Source organism: Leopardus geoffroyi, chromosome B4 (genome assembly GCF_018350155.1).
Source record: "Leopardus geoffroyi isolate Oge1 chromosome B4, O.geoffroyi_Oge1_pat1.0, whole genome shotgun sequence".
Classification (NCBI taxonomy): Eukaryota; Metazoa; Chordata; class Mammalia; order Carnivora; family Felidae; genus Leopardus; species Leopardus geoffroyi.
The window spans coordinates 32370399-32393236 of record NC_059341.1 but is presented as its reverse complement, the minus strand read 5'-3'; positions in this window follow the sequence as shown (position 1 = coordinate 32393236).

Sequence of the window (22838 nt, the reverse complement as noted above, 5' to 3'; positions counted from 1 at the left end):
GAGAAAAGTTTAAGGGCCAAATGATTAGCTATCATTTATTCCATTTAAAGCTGGTCGTCAATTCACCAAAGCAGGAAATTTCAAAAAAAAAAAAAATTGTTTCACCTTCCAAAAGTAAGAGCTCAAAAACTCAGGTCCCTGATAGGAAAGTCACAGAAGATAATTGTCCTTTTACATCTATACTCAATCACCTGGAAATGATTGGCCCTGACTCCTTCTGAAGGATTATTCATTAAAAAAAATAAAGTCCTCAAAGGGCACTTTGCTGAGTGCTGGAAATATGAGGATAATTGTATGTGGCCTCTTCTATCAAGGGGTTTACTATCTGATAAATATAGAACCAACTTTAGGAAATGTGATATAAGTTGTAATATATAAAGTATAATATAGGTATGAACCAAGTATTGCAAGCTCACCATTATCTGAGAATCCCTTGTCAAATTTACTTTCAGTAGGAGCTCAATTTTTACAAAATATGTTTCACCTCGCAAAAGTAAAATCTCAAAAAGTTGGGTTCCTATTCAAAAAATCCTAAAAAAAAAATAATTGTCACTGCCCCCACCACCAGCCTAAATTCGATTTCTGTTCAGTTGATGTGATCATTTATTACACTGATGGTGTGGGGAGTACCCACGGGGATGCAGTTCCATCACAGGGGCCACAGTGTTCTCGGCTTCTGCAAATATTCCCAGAATTACTAGAATATTTATGTTTATTAAAATTATTTCCCATATTACAAGCTTTAGAAATTTAAACAATGTGTTTCAAAGTTAGGGAGAAAGATGCCCACTGTGTGCATAAATGTTACATGTTGTTGAAGGCAGTTTCTAGGACTATAAAACAAATCCCCCATGTTTCTTCTGAGCGGCACAATTGCAAGCCTACAAACTCAAGCAGTCTGCCAGTGAAGACTCTCAGGTGGCAAAAGTCATCTCAGGATGCATCAGGAGAGCTTAACTGGAAGTTTCCCCCGCTCTCATTTCTAGTTCAATGTTTTCATCGGAAACATTGGAAACTAGAATGGAAGGTAAAAAAAAAAAAAAAAAAAAAAAAAGTTCCAGAGTTTAAAAATGCCAGCATTTTGATTGATTAGAGTAGCTTTCCGGCTTAACCAGTAAGTTGATTTGATGTGTTCATCCATTAATACAGTAAAACACATGTTAAAGATTACAAATTGTTTAACAAGTTTTGACAAACAAGTCCCCTGGTGGTCCCGAAATTTCTGAGAAGCAGATGGAGGAGGGACAATTTTATAGATTCCCCTTCCTATCTGCACAAAGCTGCAGAGGTCTAAAGTGGGTATTAGTGCAAATAAGGGACATTGTCAGACAATAAAGAGACACAATTGCCTCTGTTAGCACAACAATTAATTTTATTTGCAGAGTACCAGTCAGTCTATTTGTTACCAGGAATGTGCTAATTATTCTTGCTAATTACATGCAAAACATTCATTATCACCTATAAGTGGAGCCGGACCCCTCAGGTTTCAGTGACAAATTAATTACTGTGTTTTCCTTCTGAATGTATTTCTAGTCCGTTCTGGTATTATCTGAAAAATAAATGGTTTAGCAGCCCGCTTGTCTCTCAGAGCCACTCATTAAGATGAAAAGTAGGCATGCAGAGCTATATCAATCTTCCTTCCCTGTTTTATTAGGGTGGCAGTCCCTGAAATTCTCCAAAGTTGTACCACAAATTTATAAATCCCAAAGCTGGTGAAATGCATGCATCTGTGTCATTCAGTACCAGATGCATATTTCCACCAGTTGCTCACTGAGCCTCAGGAAGAGGGCAAACTAAAGAGAAGAGGATCCTATACCCTATATACTCACCAGCACCCTTTGTTTGGCTTTGCCTTTCAAAATGTTGAGGCAACAAATTTAGGGTACTCCAGTTTTATTCCCCCTCTCAATTTGGGATTCAGTCAATCACAAAGCAAATCTTGAATTGTCAACTTCTGTGGCCCTTACATCTTGGTTAGGAACAAACCCAACAGTACAGATGTGTATATTTTTATTCTAAATGTGGATTACATTGGAAAGACCAGTATTTGCACATACGCAATTTTGCCTTGACCGTAGATTGCCTGGAGCTGTTCTCTAAATATCTTTATTCCTCCTAACAGACAAAGAATCGGTCTTTCTCTTTGACTCTCTCCTCACCTTACACTGGCTTGCCATAGTGCCCCTTTACTGGCAGCCCACTGAAGGCTTATGGAAGGAAAAGATGGATCTGTAGGGTTTTGGGCCCATGCTGATATGTATCCTAAATCAATAATTCAGAGTTAGCCCTCACTGACTCCTCTTTCCACCATTTAAGCTCACTTTCTGGAAGCCTTTAAATAGAAAGCATTTCAAGAGAACATCTGTACCTGAGAGGGAGATGGGAGAAGGCTGTGGTACCACCATCTCCACACCCCCAGAAGCCTATCTACATGGCTCCCTGGAACACCTGCATCGTCTCCAACCCAAATGGATTCAGATCAGACCAGAGTCTGCATCATACACAGGAGAACCTATCTCCATTTTAATCAGTCATACTCCTTTAACCCACCACATGCCCACCACTGTAATGGACATTTGGCAAAGGTCAGGTTCACATGGTTCCATAAGTCTGTATCGAGTTCTTTCTAAATCTTCCTCTTATTGGTCCCTTCATATTTGCTTTGGCTTTTTTCAAGTGCATGTGCTTTTATACATCAACATTTGGCCTTTTTCTATAGTAGCTCTGTAACACAGCTGCAAATAGTAGTTCTTGATCATAAAGTGGTAAAGAAGTTTTCACCATCACATAATTTACTGTTTCCACCATTTTCCATTTAAAACTTATATACAGGATATACAGGAAGCTAAATGATAGTCTGCTGGAGGTACACATAAATTTCACACATTCTGAATAACCCGTTGTAGTTGATTTTTCCAGAATTTGGGTTTATGCTATGGCTTTTATGTTTTACAAAGGAAGAAGTTTAGAATGTTTGTTTCTTTGCTTTCAGTATTACATTTATTTCTTTCTCTAATTTCCCTAAGTTTGTGATCACCTTGTCTGAAATGTGTAAGTTTACATAGCTAAAGTAAACTTTGTGTTCCCTAAAACAATGAAACCAAAAGTGCCGGTAAGAGATCATGGGCATATTTCTGCTTAATTTCTGCTATGATAATGGAAAGAGCACCTACCTGAACTTAACCTCTGTAGCAGGTCATATCTGTCTCACCACCCCCCTTTCTTCACCTCCCTGAGCCTTTTTTGATGTCCTGTTCCCTGTCCAGTCTTCACCATTTTCATACCTTGCTTTTGCTTCCCCCGACTTTCCCAAATCCCATCCCTTGTTTTCACTAATTCTCCAGTGTTTCTTTACTATTTATCATTTTACCTTTTTTTTTTTTACTATTTTACTATTTGTACACCATTTAATACTTTTTATATATTCTAATTTATTTGTCTTTTTCTTATTATTTCAAAGTTTTGCTAATGTTATCAAATCATTCAGGCTAAAGTTTCAATATGTTATTTTAGCCAGGTCTCCTACTACTTGTGGATCTTCAAGGTAGTTCTTGAGATCATTTTAATGCAAAGGGATGAATTTCTAATGGTAAGAATGGCAAATAATGTGGCATCATGGTGACAAAATTATTTTGGAAGTGGCAGGAGGCCCTTGGCAACCCAGTTAAACCATACACAGTATGTGACCACTTGCCCAAATCTAACATAAGTCCTGCCTCCCATTTTTTCTGTTCTTTGAGACCTTCAGAGAGTAAGATCTCCTCCCGAATGCACTGAAGGAATTCTCTATACTTACTCTGACCTCTTCAACCAAATGTATAACAAAAACTTCAATTTCTTAAAATAATAGGTGTTCTAAAATAGAAAATGACTTTGTTATTCTGAAGGTAATTGTCCAGCATGGAATCATTGGATGTCAGTCTCAATAAATATTGAGATCATGGATCAGAGCCCTTTGCAAGGGAGTTTAAGTGCATGTGCCTTGGAGTCAAGGAGATATTGGGATTGTACCTAGCTCTTAATGTTCTGTGACAAGTATTGGTTTCTACATGAGTAGGATATGAGAACATCACAAGGTGGCATGAAGATTAATTGTGAAAAAATATCTGACATTTAAATGCCTTATTGACCTAGCATATCCAGGTAGAGTTCAAGAACAGCTTCACCATCTCTGCGTGTTACTTGAGTTTGCACATTGTTGTTTTGCCCAACCCCTCAGAATTAAAGAAATAAACAAATTGATTCCACTAACCCTAAACTGAAGATCTCTTTCCCATTTAGTTTACACTTTCAAAACAAAAAACTCCTCCCAAACGGAACTACAAAAAGTTTTATGAATGTCTGGTATTAATCAGTACCATCATGCTGTGGGCCTGGGACCACAGAGTACTTTAGGACAAGCAGGGGATGTAGAAAAGAGGCATGGTGGAACAGAAGAGGAGAGAAGGCTGGACTCCAGGCTAGTTTTGAGGATAGTAGGCACAAGTTACCGCAACCTTCTCCTGACCCCAGAGTTGACATCCAGCTCTCATACTCCGCACACTGCACACAAATATGGAACCTTCCACCACTGACATTCCAACCTGAAAAACACACGTGCTATGGGCAGAAGATAAGAGGAAAAGTCAGGGGAAATCTTGATGTATCTTTGCTGTAGGACTGAATTTCACCTGTAGGATCATGTTTTTAAATTTTTCAGTTCCTCTCTTCCCCTGAAGTTAAATTAACCCTAAATTCTACTTCTTGTGGCCCATCTCAGGGCTCCAGACTTCACATTTTTTTCTACACAAATTAAAACTACACAGTGTATCTTTCAATAGCATTCCTCTTTTAACAATTCTTGCAGAGAATGCAAGAATCCAGTGTGAGGGAGCCTCTGGTAGTATGAACTACCATCCCAGAATGAGTGCCTTAATCTATAATTCTGTCCTTCTTGAGATGTTTCTGGCATGACTCACCCTCTGCCCCCTTTGGAAATCCAGCAGCATTCTGACTATTACACCAGGCACAAAAGCATCTTCTGTAAGATACATAATCCATTTCCATTTGGCAATTTCTTGAGAATATCATAGAAAGAATAAACTTAATGAATTACCTTTCTGAGAATAACGTCAGAACTAGATTTCTGCCTCCTCTCCTCACCCAAAATCTCATAGCATAAAGATCTTAGTATAATCAGTGCCCCCTTAAGTTTTATTGCCAAAAATAGATAATAATTGATGATACGTGCATGCACTATTTTCTCTAGGACTTGCAATGTAACAGAAGATTTTGATCATTGCACCTATATCCAAAACATAGATCACTGAAAGAAAGCTACTCAAATTCATCTCAAAAGAGTGTTAGAAAATATCACAGAAACTTAATTGTTGGATCTAGGTGGCTTTTATTTAGCAATTCCATGAATCAGAAAGCATCCAGTCAAGAAAACAGAAAGGAGCTCTGAAAAGCTATGCAAAGCCACAGGGTTATATAGCCCAAAGTAAGCATGAGCAAGAAGTTATACCAGACAAACATGGATTGGTTAATGCAGGGTTGCCTTCCTTATCTGGAATAACAAGGAATTAGACTAGGTTAGGTAACAGAGTTGAGTAGGCAAGTTCTGAGTGGCTATGTTTTGGTTTCCTCACATAGGCTGCCAGTTTTGGCTTGCTTACATAGGCTGCTAAGATACTAGAACCACCTCAGTCTAAATAATTTAACAAGAGACACTGTCTTAGTTTAGACTACTATAACAAAATACCATAGACTGGGTGGCTTAGAAACAACGGAAATGTATTTCTCATAGTTCTGGAGGCTAGCTGTCCAAGATCAGGGTTCCAGCATGTTCCGGTGAGAGACTTCCTCCATGTTATAGACTGCTGACTTCTCTCTGTGTCTTCATGGTGGAAAGAGAGCAAGAGAGCTCCCTGGGGTCCCTTTCATAATATCCCCTTCTTGAGGGCTCTACCCTCATGATTTAATCATCTCCCAAACGCTCCACCTCCTAATACCATCACATTGGAGATTAAGATTTCAACATATAAATGGAGGTGAAAAGGACATAAACATTCAGTCCATTGCAAACATCTATGGAACTGAATAACATAACCACAACCTAGGCAGTACTCGACACATAACAGTCATTTAATAAGTTCTTGGAACATTGAGTTGCTGGGTGTCAGTTGGGAAGTCTCTCTAATATCAAACCAGTCATTATCTGCTCTGGTATTTAACATGAAGTCAGGTACCCATGACAGTGTATTCACATTAAAGTGACATTCCACTGAAATATATGAGAAAGTACGTCCCTTCCAGGGTGGGATGTCCAAATTTCTTCACAAGAATTCAATCAAATTGGTTTATTTAAACAGTAAAACATCTAAATGTATCCTGAGCATCTGAACTTTGAAGGACAGAAAATAACTAGATTGCTCAGTGTCCCCATCTACTCCTTAACGAAAGGAAATAGTCTGGGCCTCTGCTATCGCCCTGTGCTGAGGTGAGCTGGCAGCTCAGTGACTGATCTGGACATACATGTAATTTATTTGTTCTGAACAGGGTATAGATTTTTATGGGCTATAATTTAAAAATTGGAAGAGTGCATATAAAATCTGCAGTTCCAACTTGTTTTTAAAAATCAGAAACTCTGATAATATCAGGCCACATCCCCATATGACAATAATTGGCTGGACTGAGTACAGGCCACCCTCTGTAGCAGAGGCCAGTGTTCTGGAGGGCTCTACCACCTCCCCCTACCTTCTGTAATTTTCTATCTGGCTCACTTGCCTCCTAGCTTATCTGCTTGGCCCTTGTTGGCATGAGAGTTTCTGACTGAGCTATAAATAAGTAATAAATATGTTTAACATTTACTGATTTTTCTTAGGTTCTTTAAAGGTCATAGTTATCCTGAAGAAAATCTTGGCAGAAAAAAATGGAAAGACTTTTTTGCCCAGTACATCTAAAAAAGAAGAAAGGATCCCTAAGAATTTGAAAGATTATTAAAGACCTAAAGGAAGAGGAGTGGTCACATTAAGACCTGAAAAGCAAAAGGACATTGTTGACCAAAAGACTGAACATAAGCAGAAATTCCAGCCAGGAGCTGGTGCAGCCACCCTATATGTGAACAACTCTATCCCTGCATGGGGTAGGAAGTTGAGGTGAAACCAAACTATTCTGATGAGAAACTAAACACATTCATGGTTAGAAGATATATTCCATAATCAGATTGCTTTATAAAGCAATGTGCAACCAAAAAATCCTATCATTCCTACAGAGAGTCTTGAAGTCGACTTGTTCCCGATTCATGAAACAGTGCCTGAAAAACTAGCCCAGCAGAGACCACTGTCAGATGTAAGCAGGCAGACAATATGCTATCTAAAAGACCAAGGTAATTAAAACAATCTCCAGAAGATGAAGAAGCCTTATTCACTAGGAAACAAGGTAGATTGTCAGCAATTAGGCAAATCAGGACAAGAGAGGGAAAAATGATCAGAGAGAAAGCCCTTTCACAACTAATATCTTCCTTTAACAATGCCATAGCCCACAGCAGCAGAGGCAGCAGCAAACCCAAATCCTGTCTTCCGTGGCTTGTAAATCCTATGTTTACACTGCAAGACACAAATAACACTTGAAATTGTTCCACTGTTTGTCCTAAAAACGTCAAAAAGAACACAGTTAAAAGAAACCTTGGAGATCACCTAGATTAAAAACCCTCATTTTACAGATGAGGAAACTGAGTCTCAGAGGGTGACTCTTGGCTATACCCAGCTGGCTAACGTGGAGCTGAGTGATTGCTGCCTTCCCCACCTCCTGCTGTTGCAGCCTTCCAGTTTCTGAAACAATGCGCAGCATTGAAAATAGAAGTTCTGTGATGCTTTGAATAAAAAATAATAATCTCTTTAGAGAAGAAAATCTGAATAAGAGAAATAGGAGGTAGAATGGGCCTACTCTTCCTTATTAATTGATAAGAAGGATCCTTCTGAAAAATGCATATCATTGGTAATTCTCATCTTCCACTATGCTATTCTTTACCTCCGAGTAGAAAATGTTTCAAATATTTAACAAATGAAGCTAATTATTCAAAAATAGCTGAATCTCTAATATAATGCCTCAGAGAATTCATTTTTTGAACATTTCTTCGTTTCCAATGTGAATCCCAGGAAGATAAAACAGCAGACAGGTTTGGAGAAAGAAAAAAAAAAAAACTCTACCTTTATTTTCAGGCCTGCACTTGACTCAGGAAATAAGTTAATTATTAAGCTAGTTTCATTTTTTAAAAGCAAATGTAATCATTCCTTTTTTATTCCAAATGTATGCTTTACTTAGGAGTAGAGATGTCATTCTATTTGAAGAACTGTTTGCTCAAGCTCAGAATTACCCCAGGGCAATGTATTATTGATAAATCCATTTTCTTATATAATCATCACTTCACATTTACAGCATTTCACAGGATTCTGTCTGTAACCTTCACATGGATTTCCTAGGCAAGGGCACTATGGTCCATGTTGCTCAGAAAAAACAACCCTATTCTGCTAGGTTAACTTTTGTTTCGAAGCCTTAGAATAGTTTGACAAGACTTTCTCACAGAAAACATACAATTGAGGTTACTTGTAGCTATAAGGCCTGAAACATTTTAAGACTCATATGCTTATCTGCATACATTTACATGTATTTAAAGCACCTCCATTCAAAAGTATAAAGGTCCACTTTATAGTGACGAATATGGAGGCTATGACTGAGTGACAACACAAAGGCTTATTTAAACATTATTGGTCTCTGCATTCATCTATTTTCTGATGACAGAGGGGTCAGCTAAGGATCTTTATCTCTAATATGCTTCACTAAAGCAGTATTGTACTTTTTTTCTTCCTTTTTTGTTGTTGAAGGTTGGTTGGTCGGTTTTTGGCCTGTTTTTGCTTTTTTGTTGTGTGTGTATTTGGCATTTATTTGTGCAATGGGAGAAAAAAAAAATACCAGCTAACATGAGGTGAGAAAAATGCATGGTGTACTATAGCAGGATACTCAGGAATCTCTCAAGTGTTTGAATAAACACATACCACACCAATTAAAAAAAAAAAGAGCTGGTTTAGCAAAAAGACAAACATAGTCTTCTGAGGCCGTCCAACGGGCAGGCATGTCCAAGTGCATTCCTGGAGCCCAGGACGGCACTAACACTTCCTTTCAGTCTAATGGGCCCTGAGCCCCATCCTTTGTCTGCTGATTAACTGCTCTGTTCATTGACCAAACCACTAATTGCATGTTCCTTATAGTTACCCTCCATTACTGTAAGAATTAATGAGACACAATTACAGCTCCCAGAAATCTCAGGCCTGGCCAACTGCACAGTACTCCAAGTGAATTAGAACTCTCAAAGAGAAAAGAGGGGGAAAAAAACTAGTCAATTGTTCACAGGAAGCAGAATGTTTTTTTGTTTAAAAATTTGTATTTATTTGAAGTCGTTTCATAATTAGGCCTAGGGGGTGAAGGTAAGAGGAAAGAGAGAAAGAATGGATGAAGGACTTGGGAACTGAGCTTTCACTGAGAAATCACTGATGCAAAACAACACGTGATTCAGATATAAGAAAAACTTAGATGTAAGAAAAATAAACACACTATCAATGCTGTGAATTGTTCATAAAACTAATAACAAATCAGCTATTTAAATAGAGCATATAGTACACAGAAACACACTATAAGAATATTCTTTTAATTTTATCCCCCACACAAATGATATTTTGTCCAATATTTTGCCCAAAATTCTGAGTTGTATTAATATTCTTCAACTCATGGAATTTGATGTTTGTTAGAACCCATGGTTCATTTGCCAAGTTTTGCGGAAGAATTCCAAGTGGCCCAAGAGGGGATGGCTCATTATATAGCAGAGGGAAAAGAAGTAATTTTCCATTTACCAAATCTTTTCAAATAAAACAAATTCATTCTGAGTGTGGAAATAATTCTAAGATACTTTAAATTGCAATTATTCTAAGACTCCTAGTAGGTTTTACTGATCTTGGTTTTCTCTGCATACAATGACTTGTTGTCATACATTTCTATTAAGGTTACTTTATCAGCAGTCTGATAAAAAGTACTATTTTAAAAAAAATTTTTGTTAACGTTTATTTACTTTTGAGACAGAGAGAGACAGAGCATGAACGGGGAAGGGGCAGAGAGAGAGGGAGACACAGAATGGGAAGCAGGCTCCAGGCTCTGAGCCATCAGCCCAGAGCCCGACACGGGGCTCGAACTCATGGACCGTGAGATCGTGACCTGAGCTGAAGTCGGACGCTTAACCGACTGAGCCACACAGGTGCCCCAAAAAGTACTATTTTAATCCAATTTCCCCCCAAATAAGGATATATTTGTATATATATTTGTGTGTGTGTGTGTGTGTGTGTGTGTATATATATATATACACACACCTCACATGAATTACTGCTACACCCTCAGAGGAGGTTTGTATATCCACACACCCTGTCCATCCCATCAGGACTGTCTACCTGCCATATCTCCTTTCTTCTTTGCAGAATTCCCTCACTCTCCCCTGCCTCTCAAATCTTATCCGTGCTTCAAGGCCAGCTCCTTTATACCTACCTCCCAACTCCATTCTCCCTTCAAAAGAAATTACTCTCCCCTCTAACATCCCAAGGCACATAATGCTTGTACCAACTTGTACCAAACATCTGTCACTTAATCATATGTAGTATCAACTTTTCTGCAAATAAATGACTCGATCTCCGTCTAGACTGCAAACCCCTTAAAGAAAGGAAAGAGCACTTTTCCCCCTCTCTGCTGCTGCCCTCCATCCCAAGAGACACTTAGTGTTGCCTTATATACCTGTGAGAACTTAATAAATATCTTAGGAATAAATGAATCCATGAATAAATGAATCAGTGCAGAAAAAGGCAATTGGAGTGGAAAAGTAGATGATAAGAAACAGGATTGGTTTAACATGTTAAGACATTTATGAACACACATACAGACAGTGGGCTCAGGGCTAAGGATCCAAAGTCTTTCTTGAATCCCCTTTATTTGAATATGCTTCAGTGAGAGGGGGCTTTTGAATGACTTTGAGGGAGGAGAGGGCTACCCCTAGAGCTCTAGAAGTACAAGGACTCATTAGAGGGAGGAAATGTTCAAATGAATGAATTAGCTGTGATCAGAATTGCTGTGAGATGAAATGTCAGAAGTGGGGAGGAGATTCAGAGCAAAGATTCTGGGTATTGATGCAGAAATAAAGAGAGTGACCAATGCAAACATCCAGGGAGAATGTTCATGTTAGTATCTAAATTAAGAACAGATGAGGTAGAGGCAATGAAGTGGAGATAGAACAGTGAGCCCATGGTATGTCGTTTCCATGCTCTTTATAAAAGTAAGAAGGAAGAGGATATTGTGGGAAGAAAGGCATACACGGTTGCAAGTGAACATGAGCACAGGAGACGTAGAACGAGTTGCCTTAGCTCTCTGAGGCAAAGGAAGGCAGATACGCTGGCATTTCTACCAGTTTGTTAGCTTTCAAACAATTGCAGCCAATGCTTAGCAGTACCATATTAAGAAATTAAAGTAAGGCTAGCTAACAAGATAGGCTAATTTTCATTTTTCTCTCAAAACACTAATATGTCAATAGGTATTCAAACTGGACAGGACATAAATAAATCTGAAATTTAAGGGAATTTCAAAGGAGAGGGGAAAACAAAAGACATATATTTATTCCTTACAAGCACATTGAAAAGTGCAGCATTAGGGACAAGTATATAGAGAAAGAGGAAAAAGAATTTTAAAGTCAGAAATGACACAACTACATAAACCAAACATCCAGATTTTTTGGGTAGTCTCTAGATGGTCACACTAAATTTTCACATTACATCCAGATGTTTAGTGTATTGTCAACAGCATCAGAATTAACTTTTCATAACTTTGGAGATGTCATATTAGTATCATTTAAATTATGAGATAAATTAAGCTTGATCTGGTGATGGTTTTCAGCTAGACTCATCAGCTACAGGCATCTATAGAATAACATGGACCAAAACCAGACCAGCAATTATATTTTGTTGTCTAGTAAATTTAAGAAAGTCGAGTAACTTTACCAGTAAAGTACTCAACTAGAAATTGTACTCATTAAAACATTGTTTTAGGGGCCCCTGGGTGGCTCAGTCAGTTAAGCATCCAACTTCGGCTCAGGTCATGATCTCGTGGTCCATGAGTTCGAGCCCCGCGTTGGGCCTGTGCTGACAGCTCAGAGCCTGGAGCCTGTTTCGGATTCTGTGTGTCCCTCTGTCTCTGACCCTCCCCCATTCATGCTGTCTCTCCCTGTCTCAAAAATAAATAAACGTTAAAAAAAAATTTTTTTTAAACATTGTTTTAATTACAAACAAGCATATCAAAAAAAGGTTCAATCTCACTAAGGGTATTATTATTTTACATGTATATAACATATATGTATATTTACTATTACATGTAAAATTTAAACACTAACAAGAATTTTTTTATCATAAAATTGATTTTAGAAGAAGGACAATAATCATAGTTGACTAACAAACTGGTAAACAGAAGTTTAAATTGGTATAAGCCTTTTGGAGGGTAATTTGTCACTAGCTATTAAAACTGAAAATATGCACATCCTTTAACTCAGCAATTCTACTTGCAGAATTTTTCCTAATGAAATGCTTTCACAAGTGCACAAAGATATTCTTTAAGCAATATTTTTAAGTGTGGAAAAATTAGAGCACAATTATTCAACAATAAGCAACTGGTAAAATAAACTATGGCAAAATATAAGCAATAAGATAATATGCAGTACTTTTTTTAATGAACATATAATCTATATAGACCAACCAAAAAAATGTTCAAAATACTGTTAGTAAAAAAGTTAATGCCAGAATGTATTTACGATATATCAATATGCACCAATAACAATTATAACTATTGCAACATATGTGACAAAATTCGGAAGAATATAAATTATCATGGAAGAGTGGTGAGTAGGCAGAGGAAAGATTATAAGAGGCTATTAATTTCTGTGCTACACATTTCTGTGCTCTTTTGAACTTTTTTAACAAGGATATATTATTTATGTAATCAGGAAAAAAAGCTAAAATATAAAGAGTAAGTGCTTTAACTCTTTGAAGTTTCTTCCCAGTCAAGGTCAGCAATTCTACTACTAGGAAACATGTGAATTTTTCCTTCCTGAGCAGCATACTAAACAACATTACAAGCATACCTACATGAGCTAGTCAGGCACCTTCTCAAACGTTTTAATCAGCTTATTTTCACATCTATCATTAGTCAATTCCATCGTACTCTATATTCAAAAATATAAAAAAGGTCCAGAAGAGATTTGTAGCTATACTGACAGAAAATGGAAATAATTTTAGGATGTTTTAATTAACATTACTCAAAGTAATTTAGACTCTTTTTAAGTAACATACTCATTGGATGGATTTTAATGTATTTCAGCAGCACACATCTGTTTTTACATCTTAAAATATCTGTAGTAAACCCACTTTGCTTGTGAAATTAATTTAAATATATATGTAAATACTAATGCATGAACATGATGTAACTAGCCAAAACTCTTTCAACTCCAAAATATATCATTAAAAATGAGAATGCTTGGTGTCATACATAAGCAAATCTATACCTAGCTGGACTCTCCATAATGGAATCAAATGTCAGCTTTGATACATGTTGTTACATGTTCCAAAGCAGTCACTTGGCCTCCTCTGCACCACAGTGCAATGTGAAGTTTCACGCAGGTTTATTTTTTATGTATTTGTTCTCATATACAGATATGTTGACAACGTAAGTCAGCTGCTTTTTAAAAGAAACTCTCCAAGAATGAAACTTAGTGACTTCAGTTTCTGGTCCTGCATGTAAAGAGCTAAGAAGTTGCCAACTACATCCTAACAACAGGTTAAAAGCTGACCAAACTGAAAAGTCAACAACTCTTCTTAGATCTGTCACAGAAGCAAGGTCACAGGATAAACTGCCACACTGAAGATCGGAGAGACAGTCAAGTGGATACAGAGAAACACATTTACCTGAGCAGAAACCTACAAGCAGAAGCCTCCTCTGGAACCAGGGTTGAGGTAGGAAAATCTGAACTGTATTTCACAAATGGCTGGAGACTCCGTGTGGGCAAGTCTGAAAGTAAAAATTTCTAGAGGAACCCTGTTGCTGGGGACCACTATGCTTTTGTGTGTTTCAACTCTGTGAGCTCTACTGGGTCTTCACAGTGAATATTGGAGGGAAATTCCACTGAACTTCCAATAGGGAAGGGGAAAAGGAAATACTTTGAAACGTACCAGAGCATCTATTTTTCTTCACCAGGTCTGCTATCAGGAAAAACTAGTTTACCTGGAGGAAGGGAAATACCCAACTCCAGCCAACTCTAACCATTCTGTCCCACCCAAGAGGGGGGGAAAAAAAAAACGAAAAACAAAAAACTGGGAAGCACTCATGAAGTTCACAGCCTAAAATCAGAGCCCCATCAAAACACTGAGATCTATAAAATGCTTTTCCTCCCCTCACACCTTACCACTCCATCATTAAAGGACCATTTATCATGATTCCTTTTACCCAGTACATCATGTCTGCCTTCTAACAAAAAATTAGAAGGCGTACTAACAGCAAAAACACAGTACGAAGAGATAGAATAAGCATCAAAACCATAGTCAGATATGTCAGAAATATTGGAATTATCAAACCAGTAATTTTTAAAACTATGATTACTATGCTAAATGCCTTAATGGAAAAAGTAGACAGATAATGTAAGCAGAGAGATGGAAATTCTAAGAAAAATCAAAAAGAAATGCTAGAAATCAAAAACACTGTTACAAAAATGAAATACACATTTGAAGGGCTCATTAGTAGTCTAGACACAGATGAGGGGAAAAACATCTCTGAGGATATGACAATAGAAACTTCCAAAATTGAAAAGCAAAGAGAAAAAAAGACTGGAAAAACCAGCACAGACTATTCAGGAATATTGGGATAGTTACAAAGGGTATAACATATGCATAATAGCAATACCAAAAGAAAAAGAAAACAAGAAAAAAACAGAAAAAATATCTAAAGGATGATGAGCTTTTCCCAAAATTAATGTCAGATGTAAAACCACAAACCCAAGAAACTCAGGGAACACCAAATAAAATAAATAGGAAAACAAACAAACAAACAAACAAAAAACTTTACACTAAGGTATATAATACTCAAACTTCAGAAAATCAAAGATAAAGAAAAAAATCTTGAAAGAAGTCAGAAGCACAGAGCACCTTAATTATAGAGTAGCAAAGATAAGAATTAAACTGACTTCTCCTCAGAAATCATTGCAAGCAAGAAGAGAATGGATTGAAATATTTAATGTACTGAGAGAAGATAACCATCAACCTAAAATTCTGTAACATGAGAAATTATTCCTCAAAAGTGAAGGAGAAATACTTTATTGGAAAAACAAATATTGATAGAATTTGTTGCAAATAGACCTACCTTGCAAGAAGTGCCTCAGAGAGAACAAAAATGACATAGGTCAGAACTTTGAAGATCTACATAAAGAAAGCAAGAGCATCCAATAATGAATTAATGAAGGTAAAATAAAAACTTTTATTTTTCTTATTTTTAATTGATCTAAAAGCTAAGTTTTTAAAATAATAATAGCAACAATCTATTTGCTATATATAGATAGATGTTATATATATGCTTATATATAAGTGAAATGAATGACACATGCACAGGAGAGAAGAATTAGGTATATTTCATTATTATAAGGTACTTGAATTATTCATGAAGCAGTATAATATTATTTGAAAAGGACTTTGGTTAGTTGTAAATATATATTGCAAGCCCTAGGATAACCACCTTAAAAGGTTAAAAAAAAAAGAAAGAAAGAAAGAAAGAAAAAATATAATTAACAAGCTAAGAACAGAGAGAAAATAGGGTCATATAAAATGACTAAAACCACAAAAGAAAGAAAATGCATGGAAGACAAAAATACAAAGATCAAGGCCAAGAAATAGAAAAAAGAAACAAATATGGGACATACTGACCCAAATATGCCAATAATTACTTTAAACATCAATTGTTTAAATGCATCAACTAAAAGAGATTGTCAGAGTGGATCAAAAAGACCCAACTATATGTTATCCATAAGAAACCCACTTTAAGTATAAACAAAAAGTAAAGGAATGGTGAAAGATATATCAGGCTAATGTTAATCAAAAGAAAGTGGAAATGGCTATATTAATTTTGGAGCAGACTTTATAGCACAGAAAGTTACCAGTGATAGAGGAGGCATTACATAATGATAAAGAGATCCATACTTTAAGAGACATAATAACCCTTGGGGCGTCTGGGTGGCTCCTTTGGCTAAGTGACCAACTTCGGCTCAGGTCATGATCTTCCGGTTTGTGAGTTCAAGCCTTGAGTGGGGCTTTGTGCTGACAGCTCAGAGCCTGGAGCCTGCTTTGGATTCTGTGTCTCCCCGTCTCTCAGCCCATCCCCTGCTCATGCTCTGTCTCTCTCTGTCTCTCAATACTAAATAAATGTTCAAAAAAAAAAGAAGACTTAATAATCCTTAGTTATATATAATAATTCTTAATTGTATATACCTAACAACAGAGCATTAAACTATGTGAGTCAAAAACTGATGCAAACGAAAGGAGAAATAGATGGCAACACTATTATCTTGGAGATTTTAATACTTCTCTATCAAAAATGGACATATCCAGCAGGCAGGAAACCAATGAAGACATAGTTAAACTCAACAGGAACATCAATCACTGGCATTCATAGACTATTCCACAATCTGTTCTACAACAGCAGATTATATATTATTCTCAAGATCAGCTGGAGGGGCATCTGGGTGGCTCAGTCAGTTAAGTGTCTGACTTCAGCTCAGGCCATGATCTAGTTGTTTGTGAGTTCCACCCGCTTCAGATTCTGTGTCTCCCTCTCTCTGTCCCTCCCCCGCTACTACTCTGTCTCAAAAATAAACATTAAAAAAAATTTTTTTTAAAGATCACCTGGATAATTTACCAAGATAGACTACATTCTGGGCCATAAAACACACCAGAATAAATTTAAAATAATAGGAATTATACAATGTCTGCTCTTAGACCATTATGAAATTAACCTAGGAGGATCCTGGGAAGATGGCGGCATAGGAGGATGCTGGGCTCACAGTGCGTCCTGCTGATCACTTAGATTCCACCTACAGCTGCCTAAATAACCCAGAAAACCTCCAGAAGACTGGCAGAACAGAGTCTCCAGAGCCAAGCGCAGACGAGAGGCCCACGGAAGAGGGTAGGAAGGGTGGAGAAGCGGTGCACGCTACACGGACTGGCGGGAGGGAGCCGGAGCGGAGGGGCGGCCCGCAGGCCAAGCAGAGCCCCTGAGTCTGGCTTGCAAAAGCGGAAGGGCCGGATGGAGTGTGTTCCAACAGCAAGCGGGACTTGACATCTGGAAGGTTATAAGCTAACAGCTCTGCTCGGAGAACGGGAGGGCTGGAGGACAATGGGAGGGAGAGTTGTTAAGCCCTGGACGACAGAGCTCAGCTTGGCTGGGGACAAAGGCGCTTGCCAGCGCCATCTCCCTCGCCCATCCTGCAGCCAAAATCCCAAAGGGAACCAGTTCCTGCCAGGGAACTTGCTTGCTCCGGGCAAACACCCAACGCTGTGCTTCTGCAGATCCATCCCTCCAGCAGCAGGTCTGACTCCCTCCCGGTGCGCAGAGCCCCTCCCAAAGCGGATCACCAAAGGATAAGCGAGCTGAGTCTGCCCCTCCCACCCCTGTGCACCTTGCCGATCCACCCCAGCTAATACACCAGATCCCCAGCACCACAAGCCTGGCACTGTGCAACTAGCCCAGACGAGCCACGCCACCCCACAGTGAATCCTGCCCCTAGGAGAAGAGAAGAGAAGGCACACACCAGTCTGACTGTGGCCCCAGCAGTGGGATGGGGGCAGACATCAGGTCTGACTGTGGCCTCGCCCACCAACGCAAGTTATTCAAGACAGCACAGGGGAAGTGCCCCGCAGTCGCACCACTCCAGGGACTATCGAAAATGACGAAACAGAAGAATTCCCCTCAGAAAAATGTCCAGGAAATAACCACAGCTAACGAACTGATCAAAAATGATTTAAACAATATAACAGAAAGTGAATTTAGAATAATAGTCATAAAATTAATCGCTGGGCTTGAAAACAGTATAAAGTACAGCAGAGAATCTCTTGCTACAGAAATCAAGGGACTAAGGAACAGCCAGGAGGAGCTAAAAAAGGCTACCAATGAACTGCAAAATAAAATGGAGATAACTACAGCTCGGATTAAAGAGGCAGAGGAGAGAATAGGTGAACTAGAAGATAAAATTATGGAAAAAGAAGAAGATGAGAAAAAGAGAGATTAACAAAAATCCAGGAGTATGAGGGGAAAATTAGAGAACTAAGTGATGCATTAAAAAGAAATAATATACGCATAATTGGTATTCCAGAGGAGGAAGAGAGAGGGAAAGGTGCTGAAGGTGTACTTGAAGAAATAATAGCTGCGAATTTCCCTGATCTGGGGAAGGAAACAGGCATTGAAATCCAAGAGCACAGAGAACTCCCTTCAGACGTAACTTGAATCAATCTTCTGCATGACATATCATAGTAAAACTGGCAAAAACAGGATAAAGAGAAAATTGTGAAAGTAGCTAGAGAAACATGCTCTAACATATAAAGGGAGACCTATAAGACTCGTGACTGATCTCTGACTCTGATCTCTGATCTCTGACTTTGACTCTGACTCTGACTGAAACTTGGCAGGCCAGAAAGGAATGGCAGGAAATCTTCAATGTGATGAACAGAAAAAATATGCAGCCGAGAATCCTTTATCCAGCAAGTCTGTCATTTAGAATAGAAGGAGAGATAAAGGTCTTCCCAAACAAACAAAAACTGAAGGAATTCGTTACCACTAAACCAGCCCTACAAGAGATCCTAAGGGGGATCTTGTGAGACAAAGTACCAGAGACATCGCTACAAGCATGAAACCTATGACATCACAATGATTCTAAACCCATATCTTTCTATAATAACACTGAATGTAAATGGACTAAATGCACCAACCAAAGACATGGGGTATCAGAATGGATAAAAAAACAAGACCCACTTATTTGCTGTCTACAAGAGACTCATTTTAGACCTGAGGACACCTTCAGATTGAGAGTGAGGGGATGGAGAACTATTTATCATGCCACTGGAAGTCAAAAGAAAGCTGGAGTAGCCATACTTATATCAGACAAACGAGACTTTAAATTAAAGGCTGTAACAAGAGATGAAGAAGGGCATTATATAATAATCACAGGGTCTATCCATCAGGAAGAGCTAACAATTATAAATGTCTATGCGCCAAATACAGGAGCCCACAAATATATAAGACAATTACTCACAAACATAAGCAACCTTATTGATAAGAATGTGGTAATTGCAGGGGACTTTAACACTCCACTTACAGAAATGGATAGATCATCTAGACACACGGTCAGTAAAGAAACAAGGGCCCTGAATGATACACTGGATCAGATGGACTTGACAGATATATTTAGAACTCTGCATCCCAAAGCAACAGAATATACTTTCTTCTTGAGTGCACATGAAACATTCTCCAAAATAGATCACATACTGGGTCACAAAACAGCCCTTCATAAGTATACAAGAATTGAGATCATACCATGAATACTTTCAGACCACAATGCTATGAAGCTTGAAATCAACCACAGGAAAAAGTCCGGAAAACCTCCAAAAGCATGGAGGTTAAAGAACACCCTACTAAAGAATGAATGGGTCAACCAGGCAATTAGAGCAGAAATTAAAAAATATATGGAAACAAATGAAAATGAAAATACAACAATCCAAATGCTTTGGGATGCAGTGAAGGCAGTTCTGAGAGGAAAACACATTGCAATCCAGGCCTATCTCAAGAAACAAGAAAAATCTCAAATACAAAATCTAACAGCACACCTAACGGAAATAGAAGCAGAACAGCAAAGACACCCCAAACCCAGCAGAAGAAGAGAAATAATTAAGATCAGAGCAGAAATGAACAATATAGCATCTAAAGAAAGTGTAGAGCAGATCAACGAAACCAAGGGTTGGTTTTTTGAAAAAATGAATTGGATAAACCTCTAGCCAGGCTTCTCAAAAAGAAAAGGGAGAGGACCCAAATAGATAAAATCATGAATGAAAATGGAATTATTACAACCAATCCCTCAGAGATACAAGCAATTATCAGGGAATACTATGAAAAATTATATGCCAACAAACTGGACAACCTGGAAGAAATGGACAAATTCCTAAACACCCACACATTTCCAAAACTCAATCAGGAGGATATAGAAAGCTTTAACAGACCCATTACCAGCAAAGAAATTGAATCAGTTATCAAAAATCTCCCAACGAATAAGAGTCCAGGACCAGATGGCTTCCCAGGGGAGTTCTACCAGACGTTTAAAGCAGAGATAATACCTATCCTTCTCAAGCTATTCCAAGAAATAGAAAGGGAAGGAAAACTTCAGACTCATTCTATGAAGCCAGTATAACTTTGATTCCTAAACCAGAGAGAGACCCAGTAAAAAAAGAGAACTACAGGCCAATATCCCTGATGAATATGGATGCAAAAATTCTCAATAAGATACTAGCAAATCGAATTCAACAGCATGTAAAAAGAATTATTTACCATGACCAAGTGGGATTCATTCCTGGGATGCAGAGCTGGTTCAACATTCGCAAATCAATCAATGTGATGCATCACATTAATAAAAGAAAAGATAAGAACCCTATGATCCTGTGAATCAATGCAGAAAAGGCCTTTGACAAAATTCAGCAACCTTTCTTAATAAAAACCCTCGAGAAAGTCGGGATAGAAGGAACATACTTAAAGATCATAAAAGTCATTTATGAAAAGCCCACAGTTAACATCATCCTCAATGGGGAAAAACTGAGAGCTCTTTCCCTGATATCAGGAACACGACAGGGATATCCACTCTCACCACTGTTGTTTAACATAAAGGCATCGAAATTGGCAAAGATGAAGTTAAGCTTTCACTTTTTGCAGATGACATGATATTATACATGGAAAATCCACCAGAAGACTCCACCAGAAGTCTGCTGGAACTGATACATGAATTCAGCAAAGTTGCAGGATACAAAATTAATGTAAGAAATCAGTTGCATTCTTATACACTAATAATGAAGCGACAGAAAGACAAATAAAGAAACTGATCCCATCACAATTGCACCAAGAAGCATAAAATACCTAGGAATAAATGTAACCAAAGATGTAAAAGATCTGTATGCTGAAAACTATAGAAAGCTTATGAAGGAAATTGAAGAAGATATAAAGAAATGGAAAAACATTCCGTGCTCATGGATTGGAAGAATAAATATTGTCAAAATGTCAATACTACCCAAAGCTATCTACACATTCAATGCAATCCCAATCAAAATTGCACCAGCATTCTTCTCGAAACTAGAACAAGCAATCCTAAAATTCATATGGAACCACAAAAGGCCCCGAATAGCCAAAGGAATTTTGAAGAAGAAGACCAACGCAGGAGGCATCACAATCCCAGGCTTTAGCCTCTACTACAAAGCTGTAATCATCAAGACAGCATGGTATTGGCACAAAAACAGACACATAGACCAATGGAATAGAACAGAAACCCCAGAACTAGACCCACAAACGTATGGCCAACTAATCTTTGACAAAGCAGGAAAGAACATCCAATGGAAAAAAGACAGTCTCTTTAACAAATGGTGCTGGGAGAACTGGACAGCAACATGCAGAAGATTGAAACTAGACCACTTTCTCACACCATTCACAAAAATAAACTCAAAATGGATAAAGGACCTGAATGTGAGACAGGAAACCATCAAAACCCTAGAGGAGAAAGCAGGAAAAGACCTCTCTGACCTCAGCCGCAGCAATTTCTTACTTGACACATCCCCAAAGGCAAGGGAATTAAAAGCAAAAGTGAACTATTGGGACCTTATGAAGATAAAAAGCTTCTGCCCAGCAAAGGAAACAACCAACAAAACTAAAAGGCAACCAACGGAATGGGAAAAGATATTTGCAAATGACATATCGGACAAAGGGCTAGTATCCAAAATCTATAAAGAGCTCACCAAACTCCACACCCAAGAAACAAATAATCCAGTGAAGAAATGGGCAGAAAACATGAATAGACACTTCTCTAAAGAAGACATCTGGATGGTCTATAGGCACATGAAAAGATGCTCAATGTTGCTCCTCCTCAAGGAAATACAAACCAAAACCACACTCAGATACCACCTCACGCCAGTCAGAGTGGCCAAAATGAACAAATCAGGAGACTATTGATGCTGGCGAGGATGTGGAGAAACGGGAACCCTCTTGCACTGTTGGTTGGAATGCAAATTGGTGCAGCCACTCTGGAAAACAGTGTGGAGGTTCCTCTGAAAAATTAAAAATAGACCTACCCTATGACACAGCAGTAGCACTGCTTGGAATTTACCCAAGGGATACAGGAGTACTGATGCATAGGGGCACTTGTACCCCAATGGTGACAGCAGCACTCTCAACAATAGCCAAAATATGGAAAGAGCCTAAATGTCCATCAACTGATGAATGGATAAAGAAATTGTGGTTTATATACACAATGGAGTACTACATGGCAATGAGAAAGAACGAAATATGGCTCTTTGTAGCAACGTGGATGGAACTGGAGAGTGTGATGCTAAGTGATAAGTCATACAGAGAAAGACAGATTCCATATGTTTTCACTCTTATGTGGATCCTGAGAAACTTAACAGAAACCCATGGGGGAGGGGAAGGAAAAAAAAAGAGGT